The 15,041-nt window shown below is 42.4% G+C and overlaps 4 non-coding genes and 1 pseudogene across 4 annotated transcripts; all 5 read right to left on the reverse strand.

The window, feature by feature from the left end:
• Positions 1 to 590: 590 nt before the first annotated feature.
• On the reverse strand, positions 591 to 727 carry LOC130321927 (U2 spliceosomal RNA; annotated as a pseudogene).
• Positions 728 to 2,821: 2,094 nt separating this feature from the next.
• LOC130321982 (U2 spliceosomal RNA) lies at positions 2,822 to 3,012 on the reverse strand. Its single transcript, XR_008867595.1, has one exon. It is a non-coding gene; the product is annotated as a U2 spliceosomal RNA (small nuclear RNA).
• Positions 3,013 to 5,113: 2,101 nt separating this feature from the next.
• On the reverse strand, positions 5,114 to 5,313 carry LOC130321899 (U2 spliceosomal RNA). Its single transcript, XR_008867540.1, has one exon. It is a non-coding gene; the product is annotated as a U2 spliceosomal RNA (small nuclear RNA).
• Positions 5,314 to 12,179: 6,866 nt separating this feature from the next.
• Positions 12,180 to 12,370, reverse strand: LOC130321834 (U2 spliceosomal RNA). Its single transcript, XR_008867488.1, has one exon. It is a non-coding gene; the product is annotated as a U2 spliceosomal RNA (small nuclear RNA).
• Positions 12,371 to 14,464: 2,094 nt separating this feature from the next.
• On the reverse strand, positions 14,465 to 14,650 carry LOC130321883 (U2 spliceosomal RNA). The gene has a single exon (XR_008867532.1). It is a non-coding gene; the product is annotated as a U2 spliceosomal RNA (small nuclear RNA).
• Between the last annotated feature and the right edge of the window lie 391 nt (positions 14,651 to 15,041).

A 15,041-nucleotide genomic window follows, 5' to 3' on the forward strand; every position in this document is an offset into this window, starting at 1 on the left:
TTGAACTTTACTTTAAATCTCCACTTTGTTGTCCAGACTCCATACTGATTATAAATTTTGCCAAGTGGCGCAATTTCCTCACAAAATTGGGTCAAAAGAATTATAATATCCTCCTCAGGGACGTAAGGACTATACATCCTCACCGTTAAAATTCTTTCTCTCCTGGGAAAGTGGGGAATGACTTCCACGCCCTCCCACACTGGATCAGACTTGATTGTCTCAAATTTCTTCCAAAATAAATCATAATCCTCTTCGGAAACCAAAATAACATCAAAGCACCCTTTCTTTGGAAATTCCAACATGGAAAGGATTTGTGTCTTTGCAATTTCCAAAACTCCAAAAAGAATTTCCTCCATTACAAAGGAAAGTCCTCTTCTTTTCTTCTCAAGGTCTTTCAGCAGGATCCGGACCCCATTCTTGATCTTCCCAAAAAAAGGAACCTCCTCTCCAGCAGATTGAGAGGTGTCCATGATCTCTTCCATCTTCAATAGGCGTGTCCAGGCAGGGACAGAAAAACACTCCCCCACCAAAGAGTGGGCAGTGAAGGGTGATCGCCTCCCGTTGTCTGGGGACTAAGCCGGCTCCCTAATAGCAGCAGGGGGGTGAAGTCCCTCCGTTAAGAAGGACGATCCCCCCAGGCCAAGGAGCCGGGTACCCCAGACACCCTCTGACCAGACCAAGTGAGCAGATACTACACTTGATCTTAGCCAAAAGGCCGAGAAGCGATAACCGTGAAAGGGGCGGGCCCAACAAGGTGCCCTTCATGGGCACTATCACTGCTTGCTGTCAGGGAGGCTGCCAGACAATTTTCCATGCACACTCTGGGCTGGGGGGCAGTCAACCACCAGTACACACAGCAGAACCTAAACCCATACCATTATTGCTAAGCAGCAAGACAGGGGCCCATTGCACTCCCACGGGGCCTTTTTAAATGCAATCCATAACCCGGATTTGCCAGGAACCCTTCTTACTCCTCCTACTTGCATGTGACACTGGGCTTAGGATCTGCATAGGAAACACACACACAAGCACACACCTACCTTTGTTGCCTGCAGATGCCTCCTTGGCTGTCCCCAAACGGTATCAAACCAACACCCACGGGAAGCTGTAAGCATAGAGGACATGCCTGCACCCCATTGGACTTACCTGTGTGGGTTAAACCCGGGTTATTTGACAACCTATGGCGGTGATGGTTCTGCTCAGGCAGAGCAGTGCTGATGCTCCTCATAAAGCTGTCGCTGCTGTGAAGGTTCTAGGTGACATCACAAATCCCTATGGTTACATACACAACAAAGCTGGGTTGTTGTTGTTTACACTCTGCAAGGCCTGTGGAAGTGAGTGACATCATAGCACTGTAGTTCTGAGGGTTCTAGATGGATGCAACAATCTCCTGTTGCTTCTATGAAGGCCATAATAGACGACATCACCAAACAGCTCCATAGTCACATACACAGCAAAGGAGAGATGTTGTTTACACCTAGTGATGTCACTGGTTTTGAGTGACATCACAGCACAGTGCTAAGGCTCCTGGGCCTGGACACAGCAGCGGCTGCAATATCTCAACGGAGAATACGTTTATATATATGTGTGTGTGTGCGCGTATATATATATATATATATATATATATATATATATATATATATATATATTTCTCCGCCGAAATCACTTTTAAACCCATTTCCACCTTTTTTTCCCTTCTCTTCCTCTTACTTTTTTTTCACGTTTTTTTACATTTTTCTCCTTTTCGCCTCTTTTCTGGGCGTATTATTCTTCTTTTTCTTCTTTTTTTTCGTCTAATGCATACCCCATCAGTGCAGCAATGCTTATTCAATACCGCCAGCAGATGGAGACACTGGGGGATAATTTTCTAAGGATTTATACTGATTTTTCCTGTCTGAATTTGTCGCACAGAAAGTTGCAGGCCAAATATGTGTGACATTTCTGCGACTTTAGCTTCTAGAGCATTTTTACAACATTATACATAGGTGCTGAATACATAAAAAGCGACTGTTCAGCGACAGACAAGTCGCATCGGCTGAAAGTAGGCCAGAATGTCAGTCCATGTTGGAGCAGGTTTAGATACAGTCTAAAGTATAGATCTCAAAGTCTGTGCACAGAATTTAGCAAGGGCCTCGCACCTTCTGATGCATCAGGTAGGTGCACAATAGCATAGCCTAACCCTCTGTACTTTGGTCTATATTGATGCGGGACATAGACAGCCAGCTGATGACCAATCCATTAGTGCAATGGATGGCTGGAAGCATTTGTCTTTGCCTTTGCAATACCACAGAAGCAATGCATGGTCAATGTACAGCAATGACACACCTGTGTGAACAGCCAGGAGACCCCCCCCCCCCCATGTTATGTTACATAGTTACATAGTTAGTACGGTCGAAAAAAGACATATGTCCATCAAGTTCAACCAGGGAATTAAGGGGTAGGGGTGTGGCGCGATATTGGGGAAGGGATGAGATTTTATATTTCTTCATAAGCATTAATCTTATTTTGTCAATTAGGAACATTCAGCACCCACCCGCTATCAAGGCAGCTGCCTATCATGTCATGCCCTACCTGCACAGGTGTGCTGGCTACTCAAATGATCCAATTAAGGAGGCCATTTAGTCAGCAGCAGCAGAAGTCCTGTGCCTGGACGCTCCAACAGCGGCCAGACACAAGCAGAAGCAGAAGCAGCAGAAGCAGCAGCAGCACCACCTTTTGTTTTTTGGCTGCAGCAGCAGCAAGGCCCACAGGGCTGGCTAGCTGGCTAGCCAGCAAGCAGGTAGCAATGAAAGTAGGAATCTTTCTTTTTAACCCTGTAAGGGGGTGGTGCACTGTACCCGAAGATACTGCCATATCGGGTCAATGCATAGGGCGACGGAAGCAAGCTTCGAAATCGGCCCCCGTTCTCAAAAATCCATTTAATATATGGTCCCCAGATAGGGGACGTATCAGATATTAAACTGATAAGAACAGATACTACACTTGATCTTAGCCAAAAGGCCGAGAAGCGATAACCGTGAAAGGGGCGGGCCCAACAAGGTGCCCTTCATGGGCACTATCACTGCTTGCTGTCAGGGAGGCTGCCAGACAATTTTCCATGCACACTCTGGGCTGGGGGGCAGTCAACCACCAGTACACACAGCAGAACCTAAACCCATACCATTATTGCTAAGCAGCAAGACAGGGGCCCATTGCACTCCCACGGGGCCTTTTTAAATGCAATCCATAACCCGGATTTGCCAGGAACCCTTCTTACTCCTCCTACTTGCATGTGACACTGGGCTTAGGATCTGCATAGGAAACACACACACAAGCACACACCTACCTTTGTTGCCTGCAGATGCCTCCTTGGCTGTCCCCAAACGGTATCAAACCAACACCCACGGGAAGCTGTAAGCATAGAGGACATGCCTGCACCCCATTGGACTTACCTGTGTGGGTTAAACCCGGGTTATTTGACAACCTATGGCGGTGATGGTTCTGCTCAGGCAGAGCAGTGCTGATGCTCCTCATAAAGCTGTCGCTGCTGTGAAGGTTCTAGGTGACATCACAAATCCCTATGGTTACATACACAACAAAGCTGGGTTGTTGTTGTTTACACTCTGCAAGGCCTGTGGAAGTGAGTGACATCATAGCACTGTAGTTCTGAGGGTTCTAGATGGATGCAACAATCTCCTGTTGCTTCTATGAAGGCCATAATAGACGACATCACCAAAGAGCTCCATAGTCACATACACAGCAAAGGAGAGATGTTGTTTACACCTAGTGATGTCAGTGGTATTGAGTGACATCACAGCACAGTGCTAAGGCTCCTGGGCCTGGACACAGCAGCGGCTGCAATATCTCAACGGAGAATACGTTTATATATATGTGTGTGTGTGCGCGTATATATATATATATATATATATATATATATATATATATATATATATATATATTTCTCCGCCGAAATCACTTTTAAACCCATTTCCACCTTTTTTTCCCTTCTCTTCCTCTTACTTTTTTTTCACGTTTTTTTACGTTTTTCTCCTTTTCGCCTCTTTTCTGGGCGTATTATTCTTCTTTTTCTTCTTTTTTTTCGTCTAATGCATACCCCATCAGTGCAGCAATGCTTATTCAATACCGCCAGCAGATGGAGACACTGGGGGATAATTTTCTAAGGATTTATACTGATTTTTCCTGTCTGAATTTGTCGCACAGAAAGTTGCAGGCCAAATATGTGTGACATTTCTGCGACTTTAGCTTCTAGAGCATTTTTACAACATTATACATAGGTGCTGAATACATAAAAAGCGACTGTTCAGCGACAGACAAGTCGCATCGGCTGAAAGTAGGCCAGAATGTCAGTCCATGTTGGAGCAGGTTTAGATACAGTCTAAAGTATAGATCTCAAAGTCTGTGCACAGAATTTAGCAAGGGCCTCGCACCTTCTGATGCATCAGGTAGGTGCACAATAGCATAGCCTAACCCTCTGTACTTTGGTCTATATTGATGCGGGACATAGACAGCCAGCTGATGACCAATCCATTAGTGCAATGGATGGCTGGAAGCATTTGTCTTTGCCTTTGCAATACCACAGAAGCAATGCATGGTCAATGTACAGCAATGACACACCTGTGTGAACAGCCAGGAGACCCCCCCCCCCCCCCCATGTTATGTTACATAGTTACATAGTTAGTACGGTCGAAAAAAGACATATGTCCATCAAGTTCAACCAGGGAATTAAGGGGTAGGGGTGTGGCGCGATATTGGGGAAGGGATGAGATTTTATATTTCTTCATAAGCATTAATCTTATTTTGTCAATTAGGAACATTCAGCACCCACCCGCTATCAAGGCAGCTGCCTATCATGTCATGCCCTACCTGCACAGGTGTGCTGGCTACTCAAATGATCCAATTAAGGAGGCCATTTAGTCAGCAGCAGCAGAAGTCCTGTGCCTGGACGCTCCAACAGCGGCCAGACACAAGCAGAAGCAGAAGCAGCAGAAGCAGCAGCAGCACCACCTTTTGTTTTTTGGCTGCAGCAGCAGCAAGGCCCACAGGGCTGGCTAGCTGGCTAGCCAGCAAGCAGGTAGCAATGAAAGTAGGAATCTTTCTTTTTAACCCTGTAAGGGGGTGGTGCACTGTACCCGAAGATACTGCCATATCGGGTCAATGCATAGGGCGACGGAAGCAAGCTTCGAAATCGGCCCCCGTTCTCAAAAATCCATTTAATATATGGTCCCCAGATAGGGGACGTATCAGATATTAAACTGATAAGAACAGATTTTTTTTTTTTTTTTACATTTTTATTGAAAAAACTCAAAAACTTAAATACATCACAAGAAAATTTTTACAATACTTCAAATACTGTTTTCCATAAATGTAAATTCCACATAGCTAATGCTTTTTTCTGCCCATATCTCTTTTTATCAATTAAATAGTACAAGTAAACTTCACTGTATATCATCTTCAAACATTCTTTTTCACAAATAAAATCTCTTTTGAAGACAAGGATATTTCGAACTTTCCATAATACATTTTTTGTACAGTTGATAAAAATCCACAAAATTCTCTCTTTTTCTTTCGTAACTCCATCACTTTTGCCATATAAAACAACTTCATGATTTAAAACTTTTAGACCTGTTAGGAATTTCAATAAAGAACCAATTAGTCTAAAAACCTTTTGTGCAAAATAACAATTCCAGAAAAGGTGCAAAACAGTTTCATCTATATTGCAATTTTCCCGGGGACAGACACATACAGCATTTAGACCTCTTCTATATTGGAAAAATCTTACCGGAAGACACTCATGGATAATCATCCATGCTAAATCCTTGTGCTCATTAAAAAGATATGGCTCGTTTACCTTTTTCCATATTTGTACACACCTATTATAAGAAAAATTAGAGACCATACATATTTCTTCTTGCAAATTTAACTGTACTTCTATCTTGCGAGCATCCCTCAAGGTTAACAAGTCAAAGTCTTTAAGGTTATACATACGTATAATTTTTTCTAAGATGGCATAATGTTTAGGCGGAGTTAAAAGTACAGGAGAAGATAATGATAAAAACACCCATTTTCTTCTTCTAAAAATATGTCCCGCAGAGTACTTTAAAAAACAGGACCATACACTTTTCATAAAAAGTCCCCTAAAACACCAACTAAAAAACCTTAAGTATAAAAATTTTCTAATACAGGGAACCTGTTTTCCTCCATTTTTTTGTGACTTATACATAATATCTCTTTTTAATTTTTCTGCTTTAGAACTCCATAGAAACTCAAAGAGAATCCTCTGAAGTTGCCTAGACATAAGTTCATTAGGAGGATAAATCATATTTAAATAGAGCATAATGGGTATTAGCATAGCCTTAATCACCAAAATTTTACCTTCTAAAGATAATTTCCTAAGGGACCAAAAGTCTACTTTCTTCTTTACCTTTTCTTTTACCATTAGCCAACTTTCCTCACCATTGTTATTTTTATCAAAGATGACTCCAAGGATTTTTATTTTTTCTGACTGTAATTTTAGGTTTGGTATTTGCACGTTTTCCCATTTACCTATATAAAAACAGTCACATTTAGATAAATTAAGTTTAAAAGCAGAAGCTTTACAAAAGAAATCAGTAACATCAACAACTCTTTGTAAAGAGAAGGAACTTTCACAAAAAACATTAATATCATCCATATAGCCACACACTTTAAGGGTGGCATTATTACCTCCAGGAACTGGCACTCCTTTTATTATTTTATCATTCCTTATTAAGTTTAACAGAGGTTCTATTGCACATATAAACAGTATAGGAGACAAAGGGCAGCCTTGCTTTACCCCTGATGATAAATTAATAAAATCTGTAAGGAAACCATTTATTAAAATCCTGCTAAAAGAACCTTTATATAAGAGAGCAATTTGCTTAATAAGTATGTTAGGAAAACCCATGCGTTGTAAAACCATCCATAAAAAACAATGTGATACTCTATCGAACGCTTTATGAAAATCTAGAGATAGAATGGCTATATTTTGATTCCGCTCTTGCTGATACCATATGACGTCCCTAATAGCATTTAAAGGTTCAGCTACACTCCTTCCTGGGACACCACATACCTGATCCACATGGATGACCTTGTGCAAAAATGGCTTCATTCTGTTAACAAAAATTTTTGACATAATCTTATAATCAACATTAAGAAGCGTAATTGGTCTCCAATTTTCTAAGCTGTTCCTATCCCCCTTTTTGGGGATCAGAGACACTATACCACTCCTCCAAGATAAAGGTAGAACATCAGAATTAAAAGCCTCCTTAAAAATATTAAGCAAATCATCTTTAAAAATTTCCCAAAAGGTTTTATAAAACTCTACAGGAAGTCCATCAGAACCTGGTGTTTTACCTGTGGATAAACTTTTAGCAGCAATTTCTAATTCTTGGCATCTTACTTCTGTGCAAAGTGCATCTTGGTCCTCCTTACTTAAACCACAATCTAAAGTGCTTAGGAGAAAATTAGCAGCAGATATATCAATGGGTTTCTCATTAAACAGATCTTGATAAAAGGATTTAGCTTTGGATAACATTCCTACATTAGTAGTTTCATCCTCAATGTTAATCATTAACTTTTTTGTTTCCATTACCTTTTTAAAAAAGAATCTTGTACACTTTTCATCCTTCTCTTTACATTCAACTTTGGAGTTAAAAATTATTTCTTTCCCTTTGTTAGTTATAGCCTTCTGAATATCACTTTTAACACTTAAAATCAGATCGTCTACATATACACCCAGCTCTTTGAGTTGATAATAGGTTTGTAGTTTTGTGTTAAGATCTCTATACCATTTCAATTTCTCTTTTGTTTTTTTAACACCCATCTTAATAAAATACTCTTTAAATTTTACCTTGCAGAATTCCCACCATGCTAAAAGAGAATTAAAATTAGTCCTTGAGTTCTGCAATTTTTTAAAAAGATAGATAAAATTACATTTAATTTCTTCATCTTCAAGCAAAGAGACATTCAGACGCCAGACTCCTTTGGCTCTGCAAACCCCATCAAACTTACATGTAGCAGATAAAATCTTATGATCTGAAAAAAAGGTAGAAGTCAATTGCATATTCCCATAAAATGCAAATCCAGAAGCAAAAATATAATCAATCCTTGACATATAAAGGCTATTCCCCCAGGTATACCCAGGGTCATTAGGGAAAGAGGTTCTCCACAAATCTTTTAAATTAAAATCAACTATAAAATCCTTTAGTTGTTTTTCAGTCTTATCTTTCCTTTGTTCAGATCCTCCAGCCCGCTCCTCTCCTGCCATTATACAATTAAAATCACCAGCGATGATAAGCGGGGATGAACCCGGTAAATAAAACTGAATTTTCTCTAATAAATCAGATCTTTCATCCTTATCTGGAGAGGCATATACATTTAAAAGTCTCATATTCATGTCATTATAAATAATATGAACGAGCAGGGCTCTACCGGGTACAATGTCTGTGAAGGAGGTAACTTTATACTCACTGCTCTTGAACAGTATGCCAACACCAGTCACTTTCCTCTCATTATCCCCTGACCACACAGACGGGCCAAGAGTCCATTCAGATCTCAAAGATGAATAATTGATATCATAATCAATGGCACATTCCTGTAAAAATAAAATGTCTGTAGGCAAAGAAGACAAGAAAGAAAATAAAGCAGCCCTCCTCTCTGGGCTCTTCAAACTCCTCACATTGAAGGAGGAGATATTAACACTTGGTAGCTCCTGGGTCATTCATTATCCTCAGACAAAGAACCCCAATCTGTAGGTGGTGACACAAATTCCTCAATATTAACAGGGTCGGATGCTGTTATAACCTTTTGGCAGACAATCTCCACGTTCCCCTCGTCCGCACTAACTCGACCACTCCTTTTGATGTTAAGGCCCTTTTCCTCTTTCCGGTCTCTGCTTTTCCTCTTTCGCCGTTCTTCTACATCCATCTCCTCTGTATCCCTTCTGGGCGGTCCAGGACCCTCAACTTCCATGAGAGGAGAACCCCTCACTTCTGTCTCAGGTCCCACGACCTTCCCCGGGGACACAATGCTTTTGGAGACATGAGCCACAGCAGGTATCACAGGAATTCCGGTAGCAGAAGACTCAGGCATCACTTTCAGGGTGTGGGTCTTAGGCACAGGCACAGCATCCATGGAGCTCTTCCTCATCGAGGGACCAGCCGACGTAGCCACAATATTGGCCCAGGAGCGTTGAGGACAATCCTTAAAAGCGTGTCCTTTCTGCTTACACACATTACACAGAATCTCATTTTGACAGTCCAAAGTGGTGTGGCCTTTTTGGCCACATCTTTTGCAAATAACCACTTCCTCTTTGCAAGATTCTTGTGTATGACCATATTCATGGCATTTCCTGCAATAATACGGCATCCCAGGGTAGAATAAATAGCCACGTTTACGCCCAATTAAAAAATTTGCAGGTGGGCGACACAGACCTCCAATTCCTCTCACATCTTCTCTGAACTTAACAGCAAACTTATGCTTTCCAGTCCAAAAGTCCATTGCATTCATTATTTTATGAGAGTATTTGACTTCCGCACAATATTGGTTTAAAAATAAGACAATGTCTCTTATATCCACGTATGGATCGTGCATAGTAACCACCAGTGGAACATCGCCATTAGAATATAGAGCAATGAAAACAAGTCCTTTCATATCCTCCTCATTGGCAAGCTCCCGAACTTTCTCAAACATATGGTCACATGCAGATGCGGAAGTCAAGGTAAGAATGAAAAGTCCTTTACCTGGGTCTTTTAGGCAAAACACATCTTCTCTCTGAATGTGCAATAAATCCAGCATAATTCTCTTGACAAAAAATTCCAAAGTCATCTTCTCCTTTTTCTCCTCATCCACTTCAATACGGAAGGTGTTCTTAATCCGAGTTTCAGTATGCGCAGCAAACCTAAGGGTCGCCATGGGGGATCGCCTTCCCGTTCTTTGTAAGTCCTCCTCCTATAGCAGCATGAGGCTTAAGACGGCTAAAAAACCGCCGATGCCTCAAGGCCGAAGGTTCGACGAACTCAGAGCCCCTTGACAAGATACAAGATCTTAGCCAAAAGGCCGAGAAGCGATAACCGTGAAAGGGGCGGGCCCAACAAGGTGCCCTTCATGGGCACTATCACTGCTTGCTGTCAGGGAGGCTGCCAGACAATTTTCCATGCACACTCTGGGCTGGGGGGCAGTCAACCACCAGTACACACAGCAGAACCTAAACCCATACCATTATTGCTAAGCAGCAAGACAGGGGCCCATTGCACTCCCACGGGGCCTTTTTAAATGCAATCCATAACCCGGATTTGCCAGGAACCCTTCTTACTCCTCCTACTTGCATGTGACACTGGGCTTAGGATCTGCATAGGAAACACACACACAAGCACACACCTACCTTTGTTGCCTGCAGATGCCTCCTTGGCTGTCCCCAAACGGTATCAAACCAACACCCACGGGAAGCTGTAAGCATAGAGGACATGCCTGCACCCCATTGGACTTACCTGTGTGGGTTAAACCCGGGTTATTTGACAACCTATGGCGGTGATGGTTCTGCTCAGGCAGAGCAGTGCTGATGCTCCTCATAAAGCTGTCGCTGCTGTGAAGGTTCTAGGTGACATCACAAATCCCTATGGTTACATACACAACAAAGCTGGGTTGTTGTTGTTTACACTCTGCAAGGCCTGTGGAAGTGAGTGACATCATAGCACTGTAGTTCTGAGGGTTCTAGATGGATGCAACAACCTCCTGTTGCTTCTATGAAGGCCATAATAGACGACATCACCAAACAGCTCCATAGTCACATACACAGCAAAGGAGAGATGTTGTTTACACCTAGTGATGTCAGTGGTATTGAGTGACATCACAGCACAGTGCTAAGGCTCCTGGGCCTGGACACAGCAGCGGCTGCAATATCTCAACGGAGAATACGTTTATATATATGTGTGTGTGTGCGCGTATATATATATATATATATATATATATATATATATATATATATATTTCTCCGCCTAAATCACTTTTAAACCCATTTCCACCTTTTTTTCCCTTCTCTTCCTCTTACTTTTTTTTCACGTTTTTTTACGTTTTTCTCCTTTTCGCCTCTTTTCTGGGCGTATTATTCTTCTTTTTCTTCTTTTTTTTCGTCTAATGCATACCCCATCAGTGCAGCAATGCTTATTCAATACCGCCAGCAGATGGAGACACTGGGGGATAATTTTCTAAGGATTTATACTGATTTTTCCTGTCTGAATTTGTCGCACAGAAAGTTGCAGGCCAAATATGTGTGACATTTCTGCGACTTTAGCTTCTAGAGCATTTTTACAACATTATACATAGGTGCTGAATACATAAAAAGCGACTGTTCAGCGACAGACAAGTCGCATCGGCTGAAAGTAGGCCAGAATGTCAGTCCATGTTGGAGCAGGTTTAGATACAGTCTAAAGTATAGATCTCAAAGTCTGTGCACAGAATTTAGCAAGGGCCTCGCACCTTCTGATGCATCAGGTAGGTGCACAATAGCATAGCCTAACCCTCTGTACTTTGGTCTATATTGATGCGGGACATAGACAGCCAGCTGATGACCAATCCATTAGTGCAATGGATGGCTGGAAGCATTTGTCTTTGCCTTTGCAATACCACAGAAGCAATGCATGGTCAATGTACAGCAATGACACACCTGTGTGAACAGCCAGGAGACCCCCCCCCCCCCCCCATGTTATGTTACATAGTTACATAGTTAGTACGGTCGAAAAAAGACATATGTCCATCAAGTTCAACCAGGGAATTAAGGGGTAGGGGTGTGGCGCGATATTGGGGAAGGGATGAGATTTTATATTTCTTCATAAGCATTAATCTTATTTTGTCAATTAGGAACATTCAGCACCCACCCACTATCAAGGCAGCTGCCTATCATGTCATGCCCTACCTGCACAGGTGTGCTGGCTACTCAAATGATCCAATTAAGGAGGCCATTTAGTCAGCAGCAGCAGAAGTCCTGTGCCTGGACGCTCCAACAGCGGCCAGACACAAGCAGAAGCAGAAGCAGCAGAAGCAGCAGCAGCACCACCTTTTGTTTTTTGGCTGCAGCAGCAGCAAGGCCCACAGGGCTGGCTAGCTGGCTAGCCAGCAAGCAGGTAGCAATGAAAGTAGGAATCTTTCTTTTTAACCCTGTAAGGGGGTGGTGCACTGTACCCGAAGATACTGCCATATCGGGTCAATGCATAGGGCGACGGAAGCAAGCTTCGAAATCGGCCCCCGTTCTCAAAAATCCATTTAATATATGGTCCCCAGATAGGGGACGTATCAGATATTAAACTGATAAGAACAGATACTACACTTGATCTTAGCCAAAAGGCCGAGAAGCGATAACCGTGAAAGGGGCGGGCCCAACAAGGTGCCCTTCATGGGCACTATCACTGCTTGCTGTCAGGGAGGCTGCCAGACAATTTTCCATGCACACTCTGGGCTGGGGGGCAGTCAACCACCAGTACACACAGCAGAACCTAAACCCATACCATTATTGCTAAGCAGCAAGACAGGGGCCCATTGCACTCCCACGGGGCCTTTTTAAATGCAATCCATAACCCGGATTTGCCAGGAACCCTTCTTACTCCTCCTACTTGCATGTGACACTGGGCTTAGGATCTGCATAGGAAACACACACACAAGCACACACCTACCTTTGTTGCCTGCAGATGCCTCCTTGGCTGTCCCCAAACGGTATCAAACCAACACCCACGGGAAGCTGTAAGCATAGAGGACATGCCTGCACCCCATTGGACTTACCTGTGTGGGTTAAACCCGGGTTATTTGACAACCTATGGCGGTGATGGTTCTGCTCAGGCAGAGCAGTGCTGATGCTCCTCATAAAGCTGTCGCTGCTGTGAAGGTTCTAGGTGACATCACAAATCCCTATGGTTACATACACAACAAAGCTGGGTTGTTGTTGTTTACACTCTGCAAGGCCTGTGGAAGTGAGTGACATCATAGCACTGTAGTTCTGAGGGTTCTAGATGGATGCAACAATCTCCTGTTGCTTCTATGAAGGCCATAATAGACGACATCACCAAACAGCTCCATAGTCACATACACAGCAAAGGAGAGATGTTGTTTACACCTAGTGATGTCAGTGGTATTGAGTGACATCACAGCACAGTGCTAAGGCTCCTGGGCCTGGACACAGCAGCGGCTGCAATATCTCAACGGAGAATACGTTTATATATATGTGTGTGTGTGCGCGTATATATATATATATATATATATATATATATATATATATATATATATATATATTTCTCCGCCGAAATCACTTTTAAACCCATTTCCACCTTTTTTTCCCTTCTCTTCCTCTTACTTTTTTTTCACGTTTTTTTACGTTTTTCTCCTTTTCGCCTCTTTTCTGGGCGTATTATTCTTCTTTTTTTTCGTCTAATGCATACCCCATCAGTGCAGCAATGCTTATTCAATACCGCCAGCAGATGGAGACACTGGGGGATAATTTTCTAAGGATTTATACTGATTTTTCCTGTCTGAATTTGTCGCACAGAAAGTTGCAGGCCAAATATGTGTGACATTTCTGCGACTTTAGCTTCTAGAGCATTTTTACAACATTATACATAGGTGCTGAATACATAAAAAGCGACTGTTCAGCGACAGACAAGTCGCATCGGCTGAAAGTAGGCCAGAATGTCAGTCCATGTTGGAGCAGGTTTAGATACAGTCTAAAGTATAGATCTCAAAGTCTGTGCACAGAATTTAGCAAGGGCCTCGCACCTTCTGATGCATCAGGTAGGTGCACAATAGCATAGCCTAACCCTCTGTACTTTGGTCTATATTGATGCGGGACATAGACAGCCAGCTGATGACCAATCCATTAGTGCAATGGATGGCTGGAAGCATTTGTCTTTGCCTTTGCAATACCACAGAAGCAATGCATGGTCAATGTACAGCAATGACACACCTGTGTGAACAGCCAGGAGACCCCCCCCCCCCCCCCCCATGTTATGTTACATAGTTACATAGTTAGTACGGTCGAAAAAAGACATATGTCCATCAAGTTCAACCAGGGAATTAAGGGGTAGGGGTGTGGCGCGATATTGGGGAAGGGATGAGATTTTATATTTCTTCATAAGCATTAATCTTATTTTGTCAATTAGGAACATTCAGCACCCACCCGCTATCAAGGCAGCTGCCTATCATGTCATGCCCTACCTGCACAGGTGTGCTGGCTACTCAAATGATCCAATTAAGGAGGCCATTTAGTCAGCAGCAGCAGAAGTCCTGTGCCTGGACGCTCCAACAGCGGCCAGACACAAGCAGAAGCAGAAGCAGCAGAAGCAGCAGCAGCACCACCTTTTGTTTTTTGGCTGCAGCAGCAGCAAGGCCCACAGGGCTGGCTAGCTGGCTAGCCAGCAAGCAGGTAGCAATGAAAGTAGGAATCTTTCTTTTTAACCCTGTAAGGGGGTGGTGCACTGTACCCGAAGATACTGCCATATCGGGTCAATGCATAGGGCGACGGAAGCAAGCTTCGAAATTGGCCCCCGTTCTCAAAAATCCATTTAATATATGGTCCCCAGATAGGGGACGTATCAGATATTAAACTGATAAGAACAGATAAGGTTTCAACAAAATTTTATTGAATAAATAAGAAACCATACAAAATTTAAAATGCAAAATAATAAAAGGTTCACAAAAGTTTTAAAATACAAATAATAAAACCAGTAATAAAAGGAGAAAAAATAAAAATGGCAGGATAAAACATTATACAAATGTCATAAAAACTGATTATACTGTTATTTCGTTCCATAGAGGCAGACACCACATGGATGCTGCCTCGCTGGCCCCCAACTGTTTCTTGTCTCTTAGGTAATAGATGTACATCTCACTCAGGGCCAGCTTTATACAGTTTTTAACATCAATAAAATCATGTTTAAAAAGTAAGATGTTCCTAACTTTCCAGATGGCATTTTTAAAACAATTAATAATCATCCAGCAGATCATCTGCTGTTTAAAATTGGGGCAGTTAAAAAGACCGTAAA

This window comes from Hyla sarda, unplaced genomic scaffold (genome assembly GCF_029499605.1).
Source record: "Hyla sarda isolate aHylSar1 unplaced genomic scaffold, aHylSar1.hap1 scaffold_229, whole genome shotgun sequence".
Classification (NCBI taxonomy): Eukaryota; Metazoa; Chordata; class Amphibia; order Anura; family Hylidae; genus Hyla; species Hyla sarda.